At 46.0% G+C, this 13,582-nt stretch overlaps 1 long non-coding RNA gene across 4 annotated transcripts in view; it reads right to left on the reverse strand.

The window, feature by feature from the left end:
* LOC105498438 (uncharacterized) overlaps positions 1–13,185 on the reverse strand; it is a 40,268-nt gene extending 27,083 nt beyond the window's left edge. The window contains exons 1-4 of one of the 4 annotated variants that reach the window (XR_011619981.1): positions 12,905–13,181; positions 8,961–9,086; positions 1,717–1,813; positions 11–82 (exon numbers count right to left, since the gene is read on the reverse strand). This is a non-coding gene — a long non-coding RNA (uncharacterized lncRNA). Of the gene's footprint in view, positions 1–10; positions 83–1,716; positions 1,814–8,960; positions 9,087–12,904 lie in introns of all 4 variants that reach the window. The other 3 variants (XR_011619978.1, XR_011619975.1, XR_011619979.1) reach the window with 3 other exon arrangements.
* Between the last annotated feature and the right edge of the window lie 397 nt (positions 13,186–13,582).

Genomic DNA, 13,582 nt, shown 5'->3' on the forward strand with positions numbered 1-13,582 from the left:
CATTAATCACCTGTAATCCCAGCACTTTGGGAGGCAGAGGTGGGTGGATCGCTTAAACCCAGGTGTTGGCAAAACCCTGTCTCTACAAAAAAATCAAAAAATCAAAAATTAGGCATAGTGGTGCACACCTATAGTCCCAGCTACTCAAGAGGCTGAGGCAGGAGGATCGCTTGAGCCCAGGAGGTCAAGGCTGCAGTGAACAGTGTTCACACCACTGCACTCCAGCCTGGGCAACAAAGTGAGACCCTGTCTCAAAACAAAAAACAAAACCACAACGTTATTCAACTTGTACAAATTTGAACCCCCTAGGAGCCCCTGAGCCCCTGAGAAACACCTTGTCACCTAGTCCCTCCTCTGAAGCCCCCAGATCTCCCTACAAAATGGATAATAACTGGCATAGAAGAGAGACCCCAGGATGCTTCTCCAGCAAGCACTATGTCCATTCTGATTGGCCAATGCATTTGTCTTTTTGGTTGATAATATTTTAGTATCATTCCTGCAGGGGGTAATAGCAACACAAGACACTCATGTATGGGAGACAGAGGAAGAAATAACTTCATCATATGAGAGGGCTGCCCAATTCCATTTGGAGGAGGAGTATGCAGCCTCCAGCAAAACCCAACACAGCAGGTGATATTTTGTTTCCAGGAGTCTACTCAAAACCCCTGCTCCCACAAGCACGAGCACAAGTACAGACCCCAGCTTCAAGGAACTGTGTGCACCACAGGTGAGGGGGCACCTGAACATTATTTCATATTAATAATTATGGATTTTAGGCTGGGCCTAGTGGCTCACATCTGTAATCCCAGCACTTTGGGAAGCTGAGGCGGGTGGATCATTTGAGGTCAGAGTTCAAGACCAGCCTGACTAACATGGTGAAACCCCGTCTCTACTAAAAATACAAAAATTAGCTGGGCGTGGTGGCAGATGCCTGTAATCCAAGCTACTCAGGAGGCTGAGGCAGGAGAATCACTTGAACCCAGGAGGCAGAGGTTGCAGTGAGCCGAGATCGTACCACTGTACTCCATCCAGCCTGGGTGACAGAGTGAGACCCTGTTCCAAAAAATAAATAAATAAATAAATAAATAAATAAATAAATAAATAAGGATTTTAGATACAGAAAATCATTTTGAAGTGATATTGTAAAATATTTTAAGTTTAAGGTTAATTTTTTAAATTTCTCCTATTCTAGGCCAATCGTACCCATAAGCATAGTGTTGTAGTCTTCATTCAAATAACCTCATTATCTACTGAGTCATTAGATGCACTTGTGAGCAGTAATGATCCAGAGAACCTCCTGAGAGCTAGTTTAAAAATCTTTGGAGCTAATCCTTCTCTCAGGGGAGAGAGGAATGCTTTGGTTTCTTCTTCATGCCTTGCAAAGCTGAGGTTTAGAGTCTAGAAATGTTATTGGAGCCTTTGATAGTCTGCAAAATTGAAAGAAAGGGAAGGAGAGAGAGAGGAAGAAAGGAAGGAAGGAGGGAAAGAAGGAGGGAGAGAGGGAGAGAAAGAGAGAGAAAGGGAGAAAAGAAAGAAAAAGATAATCAACCAGGTCAGGCTTGGTGGCTCCCACCTGGAATCCTAGCACTTTGGCAGGCTGAGCAGGGAGGATCACTCGAGGCCAGGAGTTTGAGACCAGCCTGAGCAACATGGCAAAACCCTGTCTCTACAAAAAATACACATACACACAAATTAGCAGGGTGTGGCGGTACTCACCTGTAGTCCTAGCTACTTGAGGGGCTGAGGTGGGAGGATTGCTTGAGCCCAGGAGGTCAAGGCTGCAGTGAGCCGAAATCACGCCATTGACTGCAGCCTGGGTGACAAAGTGAGATCTTGTCTCAAAACAAACAAACAAACAACAACAACAACAGCAAACATACAATTCTTCCCAAACTTCTCAGATTTTCAAAATATTGACTCATGAGAACCTAAAGCTGAAAGGGTCAATTTTCCAGTTGCAAATCCGTCAAACAGCTTGTCTAAGCTGGTTTCTCAATAGGAACCACAATTATTCAATGGAAATATGTCAACTGTTCCTGGCTCAAATTTTATGAGAAAAACAATGAAACAAATTACACTTGTTGGTGTTTTATAGGTAATTGAAACTGGCTTCTTAAAATTCAGGTGTTGGACTGTTGAGAATATGCCTTCATTAACTCTTTTGTTGTTACCTCCTTTTACTCAAGGCAGGATTTCATAATATTGATTATTTAAAAATAAATTAGTGGGTCAGGCACGCTGGCCCACGCCTGTAATCCTAGCACTTTGGGAGGCCAAGGTGGGCTGATCACTTGAGCTCAGGAGTTCAAGACCAGCCTGTGCAAAATGGCAAAACCCCATCTGTACAGAAAATACAAAAAAAAAAAAAAAAAAATCAGTGAGGCATGGTGGTGGGCGCCTGTAGCCCCAGCTATTTGGGGTCTGAGGTGGGAGGATCACTTGAGGCCAGGAGGCAGAGGCTGCAGTGAGCCGAGATCATGCCACTGCACTCTAGCCTGAGTGACAAAGTGAGACCTTATCTCAAAGTAAATAAATAAATAGAAATACATTGCTGGCATGAGACTAGGTTAGTTTCTAGTCACTTCTCCAGCCTCATCTTCCTTTACCTCTTGTTGTACACACAAATGATAGCACTCCATCCCCAAGCAGAGTCTGTACTGTTTCCCCTCCAGGCATTTAGTCACTCTGTCCCCTCTCCATAGAATGACCCCTCCCTCAATTTTCTCTGAAAATGTTTGTGTTCTCCAGGATGTCTCTCCTCATCTCCTTTCCTCCTCTGGATAAGGAGCTCTTCCTTTGTGCTCCTATTTCACACTCAGCACCTCTCCATCACTGCAATGACCACCTTCTATCATAAGCACCATGTTTGTATATATATTGCTGTCTTCCCCTCTCCCCAGACACAGTGACAAAATGAAGCATCACTCATTTTTCACATTTTAATGGCCTCACATACTACCTGAAAATAGTAGGTACTTGTATCAGTCATCTATTGCTGCATAACAAATTACCCCAAAACTTAGCTTTTGAAATTCACAATATTTATTATCTCACAGTTTCTGAGTCAGAAATTCAGGAACAGGTGCAGCTTAGTTGGGTGATTGGGGTGCAGATCTCTCACAAGGCTGTAATCAAGGTGTCTGTCAGGCTACAGTCTCAAGGGTCAACGGCAGGGGGGGATCTGTTTCCCAGCTCACTCGGGTGGCTGTTGGCAGTCCTCAGAAAATCGACTTTCCAGCTCAGTCACGTGGTGTTGGCAGATGTTAGGATCCTTGCTGACTGTTGACTGAAGATACTATTTCCTTGCCACACAAATTTCTCCATAATGTTACTCAAAACAAAGCAGCTGGATTTCCCCAGACTGAAGTCTGAGAAAGAGTGAGGTGGAAGTCACAGTCCTCTTGTAACCTAATCTCAAAAGTGACATTCTGTCACTTTTGTTGTATTCCAGTTGCTAGAAGTGAGTCACTAGGTCCAGCACACATTCAAGGAAAGGAGATTGCACAAGGATGTAAATTCTGGAAGGTGGAGATCACTGGTGACCATCTTCAGGCTGCTGACCACAGTGCTCAATAAATCTGTAAACAAATGGACACATCTCTCCAGAAAGGAATGAGCCCTTCCTTCCCTGAAGATCCACAGTGTTTGAATTATTAGAGGATGCAGCACAATGTGACTTTAGCTGGGCATGTGTTCATATACATTGCCGGATCATCAGCAACTGAGTAAAAACGGTGCCAAACATATGGCTGGCACGTAGTAAGTAATTCCTTGAGTGGGTGAATAAGTGAAAGAAAGGGTGGCAGAGACTAGGACTTGTCCATTATGTTCTTCAATGATATAATTTTTTTTATTTTTAGCTAGGCACATAGGCATGCCACTGGAGACTACATTTCCCAATATCCCTGCAACTGGAGGTGGCCATGCTACTAGTATTGGGCTAATGGGATGTGAGAACCTTGGGCAAAACTTTTGTTTCTCCCTTTCCTTTGACTGGAATACAGAGGTTTGAGTGAGACCCTGAGCAGGGAGAGATACAATGAGAGTGGCAGGACCATCCTATCAGACTACTGACTACCAGACAACCTCTGGGCTAGTCCATGAAGCAGAATTAAACTTTTTTCCTTTTCTTTTCTTTTCTTTTCTTTTTTTTTTTTTTTTTTTTTTGAGATGGAGTCTCACTCTGTCTCCCAGGCTGGAGTGCAGTGGTGCGATCTCGGCTCACTGCAACCTCCGCCTCCTGGGTTCAAGCGATTCTCCTGCCTCAGCCTCCCAAGTAGCTGGGACTATAGGCACATGCCACCACGCCCAGCTAATTTTTTTCTATTTTTAGTAGAGACAGCGTTCCACCATGTTGGCCAGGCTGGTCTCGAACTCCAAGACTCAAATGATCGGCGCGCCTCAGCCTCCCAAAGTGCTGGGATTATAGGCGTGAGCCACCACGCCCAGCCAGAACTAAACTTTTATCCTATAAAAACTACCGTTCTCTAGAGTCTCATCATTATACCAGCACAGAGTATTCCTGTCAAATACAGAATTTTAAAAGCAAACAAGAAGGCACCCACCATCCCTTCCTCTCCTTCATAACTAGCCCATGCTTTAAACACACCCAAAATACTTGTTAGATGTAATTGCGTCTGTGGGAACACCGGGCCGTCTTGGTGGATGAGAAGGAGTATTTCAGTCATCTTTCCCCTTTGTTAGGCAAGTGCAGGCTTCTTTCAGTCAGCACTTGTAAGATTCAGAGACTCTGGGGCTCCTCAGAGAAGTGGCCTACAGCAGCACAAAGTGGCCTTAACTTTCAAAGGTTGTGGCAGAAAGAGGCACACATCAGAGTGGATTCGTCTCAAGGAAAATCTGTCCAGCCTGAGGTTTCCTTGCAGGGTTTGATTTGTTTTCCAAAAAAGGAGAAGAGTTCTCAGCACAAGCCCTGCAAAACACCACGCCAGCAGCTCCTCCAGACCCCTGCAGCTGTCAAGGGCCAGTGTTCCACTGCGCAGAGGCGGCCACGGTCGTTCTGGCTCCCCACTCGTCTGCTCTCAGGGCACTGGCCACGCTGCAGTTCTGGAGGAGCAGGGTTTCTGCCTTCATCTGAAACTGGAGAGGATCCAGGACCTGAAACTGGATGGTTTAGTTCTGTTTGTATTCTTTCACAGTATACGGATGGAAGGCTCCACCAACACCATCTTCAAATGCCAAAATAAAATGCTCATCCAGCCAAATCATCTCTGCTGAGGCTAGCACAAGGAGATGACAAAACCTTGTTAAAATACAGGAAGGAGCTAGGAAGGAAGTGGAATAAGGGTTTCTTGCCTGGATTGAAAAAAATCTGTTAATGGGCTAGATATATGCCAAGTATAGAGTCATTTGAAGATATTTCTTTTTCATGGGCAGGCAAATTTGAGAAACCAGAAGAGAAAGAAGGGGTGAAGAACTCCAGGTTAAAGTCACAGATTCAGTTGTCTTAGAATGTGGGGAAGTTTTAAAGCACCTGCTCTCTGGGACCTTCTAGAAATATCCAAAGCACTTAAGAAGTCAGCTATGTCCATTCCCAACAACGATTCTGAGTGTGCAAAGACTTAGTTTTTTAATGCTGTTGATGGTAGAGGAGGGAGACAGTAAATCTGACTTGAAGGATGATTCAGATTTAATAGGTGGCCACTGGCAGACGGTAGAGAGCATTTCAGGCAGGGAGCAGCATAAGCTACATTCCTGGGGTCCGAGAGTACAATGGGTGTTTCTGGAACTCCCGATGACCCAGAGAGGAAGGATCACAGGGTACTTGAGTGAAGTCTTTGATAAGAAAGAATGGAGATGATTTCAATTAAAAATAGTGCAAAGGATATGGGAAGAAGTAAAGAAGGGTTAATGGAGCAGAGAGAAAAGAGACATTCTATTCTGTAGAATCCAGCTGCACAGCAGTATAGTGGTTAGCTCTGTGGCTCACGACTCCATGGCTTAAGTCAAAGCCTCTGGGGTCACCCACTGTATTAGTATCCTCGGCTGCTGTAACCAAGTACCATAGATTGGTGGCTTAAATTTATTTCAGCCATTCAGAAATTTATTGTCATGGTAACCATCTCTTCCTCTACTTCATAACTAGCCCATGTTTAAACACACCCAAAATATTTGGTAGATATAGTTGTGCCTATAGGACCATTGGGTTGTGTTGATGGATGAGAAGGAGTATTTAAGTAATCTTTCCCCTTTGTGGGATTGTCACCCACTGTATTAGTATCCTAGGCTGCCATAACAAAGTACCACAGATGGGTGGTTTAAATTTATTTAAGCCATTCAGAAGTTTATTGTCTCACAGTTCTGGAGGCCAGCAATCTGAGATCAGGGTGTTGACGGAGTCCGTTCCTTCTGAGGCTATGAGGGAGAATCTGTCCCGTGCCTCTCTCCTATCTTCTCGTGGTTTGCTGGCAATCTTTGGCTTGTGGGTGCATCACTCCGATCTCTGCCTTCATCTTCATATGGCATTCTCCCTGAATGCATGTCTGTCCCTATCTTCAAATTCCCCCCTTTTATAAGAATGCAGCCATACTGCATCAGGCCCACCCTAACAAACATCTGCAAAGACTGCTTTTCCATGTTAGGTCATATACACAGGTACCAGGGTTAAGACTTTCATATATTTTGTGGGGACACAATTCAACCCCAAACAGCCACTTTGTATTGCAAAAAGTGCTTGGTCTTTTAGCCCCAAGAACCTGTCTAAAACAGGAAGAAGGGTGTTCTTGGTGCAAGGATTGGCATAAAGTCAGTGCCTAACACACATCAGTGGTACTACCGTGCATACAGAGGACCCTCTATAGAAGCCAACCCCTGGCATAACTTCTATTTCAGGAACGTAGACAGAGGGACCACTGACAGGTCCCCAATTTACTGATTTTCCCCACTCCCAACCCCAGTGCCTAAAGTCTTTGGGGCTTGATAAATATTTTCTGTAGTTTATGACTCTGTAACTTGACCTAATTTTTACTTGAAGCCACTATACTCCCATGGTAACAGAAACTGAAATGTCATCCATTTGAGGTTTCTCTCACCCTCTTTCCTGGGATTGTGGCTAAATTTCAGTGAGTCATGCCACGCCAGGACTCAGGGCAGAGACATGGGAGCTGGTTCTTAGTTCACTGGTCCAGCTAGGCTTCTGATGAGACTCCCAGTATCCTGCTGGTCCTAAGGAAGCAGTGCCCACAGGCATTGTTCCTGTCCCAACAGTCCCTGAGGTCTGGCAGGGCCCTCTATCATCTCTATGCCTCACAAGGGCAGAGGATCCTTCGACTCCCTCCATGCCAGGCTGGAGCAAAGGACTCCTCTGGGTCTGCAGCCACTCCCTCATGGGGTCTTCCTGCTTTCCCCCAGGGTTCTTCCCCCAGGGAAAGAGGTAGAGCACTCCTGCCTCGGGCTTCCCAAAACTTTCTGTGGGACCTGCAGTGCCTGGGGACTCCCCATGTTAGACTGGCCCACCCTGCTCTCATTAACTTCATCCTCTACCTCCTCAAACCCAACTAGATGGGGGGAACCTTCTGTCTCCCTTTACTGTTTCTCCCCAGACATTCTGGAGATACCTTAATCCTAATCCTCTTTGTTCCACTGAGGACACAAAGTTTTAGAAAGCAAAACCAGAAAGACAGAGGGGGCAGGGCACTATTTGTGCCTTCATCCTTGACACCCCTTCCACTGAGGTGTGGACTCAGACCAGCATACTGCATTAACAGGAAAACACCAGAGGAAATAAGTTAACATTTTAAAAATATTACCTCAGCTTGTTTTGGTGGATAAATAAATAAATAAATAAATAAGGCACTTGGGGTCAGATCCTGAGCCAGCTTCATGAAAATCCTCACTTCTGAGGTCCCACCAACACCTAGGTTTCCAGTGGGAGGGCCCAGAGCCCCCACACCTTTTCCACCCAGAAGTCAGAGCTCAGGCTGTGATTTCTATGGTGTCCAAGGGCTCCCTGACCACCTGCCCCAAGTGGAATCACTAATTTCTTCTGCTGTGCTCCCAAGCGTGGCTGCAGTTCTAATGAGCATTTACCCATGCTGCCTGGCATTACTACAGTTAATATTCTACAGAATATTCCGCCAGCTCTTCCCCAACCTATGCAGCAAAGGGAAAGCTCTGTCACTTACTACCCGGGTGATTTTTCTGTCCTCCCATTTTCCTCATAGGTAACATGGGGGTAAGGATCCCCACCTGCTGGGTTGCTGCAAGGGTTAGGTAACGCAGCCTCAATGAAGTCCCAAGCCACGGCCCAACAGGTGGTGGGTGTGTGTGAATAGCTAGGGCTGGGGCTGGGGCCTGCTTGGGTACACTCTCCTTGGCCTCACTTGCACAGGCCAGGGGGTGAGCCATCATGCTAACGAGGCTGCTCCAGCAGAAGGGCCTCAGCCTGTGGACTTCACCCAACAGAAGGGCGATCACTAAAACCCACTCATGCCTTAAACCAGCCCAGGTTGAGGTCATGGTGACCCATTCAATAACTAAGCTCTCCTGGAACGTCAGCTATGAGCCAGGGGTTTTCATGCGCCTGACATCAGGCTCCGTGGGGTGCTGGGGGAGGCCGATACGGACAGAAGAACAGGATAATAATGTAAAGAGCTAAAAACAACTGGGCTCAAGGTGCTATGGGATCACAGAAGAACACTGATTGTTTACTTGTGGTCATTCATTTATTCATACCACCTTCATAGCCACCTGTTTTTCCAGAAAGGATGTAAGGAGGCGTGGGAGAAATAAAGAATTCTACGCCATCAGTCATCTGGAAGTCTGGCCCTGATGGCTGTCACTAAGCATATCAGGAGGACAGATTGTCCAGGCTCAGGGCACAGCAAGGACAAGAGCATGGATATGTGGACACACCAGCCTGAGATGCTGCTTTTCCCAGGCAAGTGCTTTTCCCAGTGAGTGCTGGTCCCCAGATGTCCCCAGGCCTTACGCCTTCACCTCACCTCTTTCAGGTTCCTGTTCAGATGTCCCTTTCTCAGCAAGGCCTTCGGTAATCACCAGTGGTACACCAGGGCTGGCTAGTCCCAGTTCCCAAGAGCTGATTGTTAAATTTCCAGGAAATTTGCCAGCTGGTTAGTAAACACAGACATTAGTGAAAACTAAACTATGTGAATTTATAACTAAATAAATTGTATTAGCAGCCCAGGTTTTAAACATACTCGAAACACCTCATTGCCTAATTATTTTACATTTTACTATTACCTATACTTGAGGTTATTTACATCTACTACATCCGTATGGTAGGTATACTACATAATACTGTGCTAATGTGCACTCCCAATTTCCCATTTAATGATGTTGAATTCATAGTTTTAAATAAGCCAGGCATTGTGATGTGTGCTTGTAGTCCCAGCCGAGGTAGAGGCTGACGTGGGAGGATCACTTGAACCTAGGAGTTCAAGGCTGCTGTGAGCTACGATCCCACCACTGCACTCCAGCCTGTGCAACAGAGCAAGACCCTGTCTCTAAATAAATAAATAAAATTTATAGCTTTGATCTTCCATGGCAAGGATATTTCCACCATTGAAATTGGCCATTGCTACAAATCAGGGCTTTTTCCCGCAGAAAGCCAGTTGTTCAGCATTTACCAGCACACCACTGCTAGCCATCTTATTCAAAATTGTAATCACCCTCCCACCTCCAATCTCACCTACTCTCATTTATTTTTTTCATAGAACATATTGCTTTCTAACAGGTTACACAATTTATTTAGCATTCTTATTTCCTGTCTCACCACATCAGAAAGCAAGTTACATGAAGGCAGCGATGTTTTTCTACTGTGTCCTTCATGGAATCCCGGTGCCCGGAAGAGTACCTTGCACTTAGCTGTGCTCGGCAAATCTTTATTGAATGAATGTTGTCGAACGCTGGGACTCTCTGTGGGTATGACTGGCAGGGATAGGGGTTAGGGCTCCTCCCATCACCTTGCCCTTGCCCAGTGGGGCTGTTCCTGACTCCAGGCTGACCCCTGCCTCCCTCCCTGCCATCTCCTCCATGCCTACAGACTCAGGGGAGTCTCATGTAAATGTGTTCCTCGGGACCCCGAGTCTGTGGGATTTCTCTTTACTCTGCCAACTCTGGCCTGAGACCAAAAAGTACTCACTTAATGTTACGGAGAATAAAGCTTTGTTGGCCTTTAAGACAGTGGTTCCCAACTGGCACCCAACCAGCACCCAGGAACTCGTTAGAAATGCAAGTTCTCAGGCCCCACCCCAGACACATTGAGCCGGAAATTCTGGGGATGAGGCCCAGCAATTTGTGTTTCTGAGAGTCCAATGCAGGAGACGCCAATGCATGCTCATTTGAGAACCACTGACTTAAGTCATTCTGAGCCAGTGGTTCTCAACGGGGACAATTTTGTCCCCAAGGGAACATTTGTCGGTATCGAGATATTTTTGGTTGCCATAGCTGGGGGGCAGGTGCTACTGGCACCTAGTGGGTAGAGGTGTGGATGCTGCTAACCCTCCTACAATGCACAGGGCAGCTCCTACAACATAATTATCTGGCCCAAATGTCAATAATGCATAGGCTGAGACCCCGCTTTAAAGTATCCTCACTTTCCTACATCCATCCAGCTCTGCTTTCTTGTCTTTTCTACAGTAACCAACCTGCCCACCTCTGACAGTCAACTCTGAGGCAGACAAACAAGACTGGTGACCTGCCTCATGGATATTTTCTTGAACTAAGGAACAGGGACAATTAAGCTGACCTTCACAATCTGGTTTGTTAAGTGTTATGATTGGGAAAATAGCAAGGTGATGCCCCCAGCCCAAGCCTGAAACTTCAGGGAGGGCTTCTGAGGAAAAGGGGCCTCTGTTCTCAGCCTTCAAGGCAGAGTTAGATTTAATCAGGGCTGGGGTGGGTGGGAGGTAGCTTTCCTTATGCAGCACTTACTGTGTTTCAGTCACTGTGCTCAGTGTTTCAGCAATACTGTCTCAACACCTTCTGAGATAGACACTATTGTTAGCACCATTTTATGAATGGAGACACTGTAGCCCGGAGATATTAAATAGCTTGCCTAAAGCCAGACATCTAGGAAATGTCGAAGCAGGAACTTGAATCTGGTCTGTAGACTCCAAAGCCTAAAAGGAGGTGGCTGCAGTTTACAGAGGGCAAAGAGAGTGGACTGGGATTTTTTTTTTTAAATACAGTTAACCCTTGTGTTATGGGTTAAATTGTGTCCACCCCATCACCCTAAATTCATCCCGATCTCCAGGACCATAGAATATAACCATATTTGGAGAAAGATCGTCAAAGAGGTGGTTTAGTTAAATGAGGCCTTCTGGGTGGGATCTAACCCAGTATGACTTGTGTTCTTATAAGAGGAAGGGACTGAGCATGGTGGCTCATGCCTGAAATCCCAGCACTTTGGGAGGCTGAGGTGGGAGGAGCACTTGAGGGCAGGAGTTTAAGACCAGCCTGGGCAACATAGTGAGACCCTGTATCAACAACAACAACAAAAAGTAGCCAGCTGTGGCAGCACACACCTGCAGTCCTAACTACTCAGGAGGATCTCCAGCTTGTGCAACAGAGGGAGACACTGTGTCAAAAACAAAATTAAAAAAGAGACACCAGGGATGCGCATGCACAGAGAAAGGCCATGCGAGGACACAGGAAGAAGGCAGTCATCTGCAAGGAGGCCTCAGGAGAAACCAATTTTCCCAGCACCTTGCTCTTGGACCCCTAGCCTCCAGAACTGCAAGAAAATGAATTTCTGTTGTTTAAGCCACCCAATCTGTAGCACTTTGTGATGACAAATGTAGCAAAGTAATACTCCTTGTTTCCTCTTTGGGGACACTGCTTTGATAGTAGGAAAATTCAGGGGATGTTTTGTTCTGTTTTCTCTGCCATAAAGTAAAAAAAGACAGATCTGGGGTTCTGCCCTCCTCTCTCTACATACATCTCAAGAGGATTGCTGGGCCCCTCCAGTTTCCTCTGCCTCAGGGGCTTGTACTGAACCAAAGCTGAGAGACAATTTCTCTTCCTGGCTTTTGGAGGAGCCAAAATTCATTAAGAAGACAGTGCAGTGTGTCCTGGAGTGGGGGAGAGAGCCTTAAGTGGCAGAGGCAGATTCTCTGAGGTACAGAGGTGATAGTGATCTGAGGGGTCAAAAGGGCACTCAAGCCTCCTTTCCTGGCAGCACCACATAGAGTGGCCATTGGACACCTGGCATGGCTGACTACACTCACCTTCTCATGCAATAGAGCACTGGGACCTCAAAGCATACATGATGCGCATTTCAGCCACTGCCAGCAGGGATCCACGACTGCAGCCACCACTGAGAAGTTTTTCTCTGCTTATGGGCTCTAGAACTGATACTGCTTCTGAAGGGCGTGAGATGCAGTTAGCACCAATGACAGCTGAGACCAAATCTCCCATCAGCCCAGGGAGATGGGGGGCTTATGTTGGATTGAGCTGAACTTAAAGCTAAAAAGAAAGCAATGCGATATTTTCGCACACCCAGATGTGTGCATTAAGAGTCAAATTGACTAGGCTTGATTTTTAGAATTGGGCTACCAAAACACAGGGCAGAAGCCAATTCAAAACAAAGCTGAAAATACATTTTTCAGCAAGAGAGACAATGAGCCAGCAGAGGAGGAATAAGCTATCCAGTGTTTTTCTTTTGGCTCTGCTGCTGTCTCCTGGCTCTGTGTTGTCTCTGTCCAGGTCTAATTAAGCTTGTCATCTGCATCAGAGGGATGGGGCGAAGATTAACAAGTTAAGTGGAGAAAGGCTCTTGAAGCTCCTTAGATGAAAGGGGATCTAATTAGCAAGGCCAGCAATGACCGCAGGCAGGCAGGCAGGCAGGCAGGCAGGCAGGAAGGCAGGTAGGCAGACAGGCAGGCAAACAGGCAGGCAAGGGCAGACTCTGCCCCCTTGCACTTACCAAACAGCTAGTTAGAGCTCCCGGAAGGGGCTTCTGCAAATTCCACTCAAGCCCTCAGCACCAAGAGAAGAATTTTCCACATTTTCTTCCAGTCCTAGAATTCTGAGATTCTTTATGAGTGGAGGAAAAAAAAAAATGTGTGCACCTCTCTAAACTGATTGAGAGAAGAAAAAGGTACAATGCTCATTCCTTTCTCCTCAGCACAAGCTGATCTGCATGGATAGGAGTTAATGATACACAAGGAAGCAAGCAGAGTTGAGAAGTCCAGCAAGTTCGGTGATGGCATGAGGCAGACATAGGTTCTAATGCTGACTCTGCCACTTACTGGTTATGAAAACCGAGGCCAAACACTGAATAATGTCTCGAAATTCAGGTTCTTTATTTGCCCACGTGGGGATAATACTTCCTACCTCATGGAATTGTATGGCTTAGATTTGTTTGTGCTGAGCACATGGTACCCAAATAAGTGGATGTTTTTATAATGTCAGTCAATAATGCTACCGCTTGGTATGTAATAGGTGCTAGAAATACTGGTTGGCTGAGCCCCTTCATTCAGCAATTATTTATTGCACTATTTATTATGCCCGTATTATTATATATGCCCTGGGTGTAAAATGTTGAGCCACGCAGACACAATTCTGCCTTCACAGAGCTGATGTGTATTCAGACGATGATCTC

Source organism: Macaca nemestrina, chromosome 1, assembly GCF_043159975.1.
Source record: "Macaca nemestrina isolate mMacNem1 chromosome 1, mMacNem.hap1, whole genome shotgun sequence".
Lineage (NCBI taxonomy): Eukaryota > Metazoa > Chordata > Mammalia > Primates > Cercopithecidae > Macaca > Macaca nemestrina.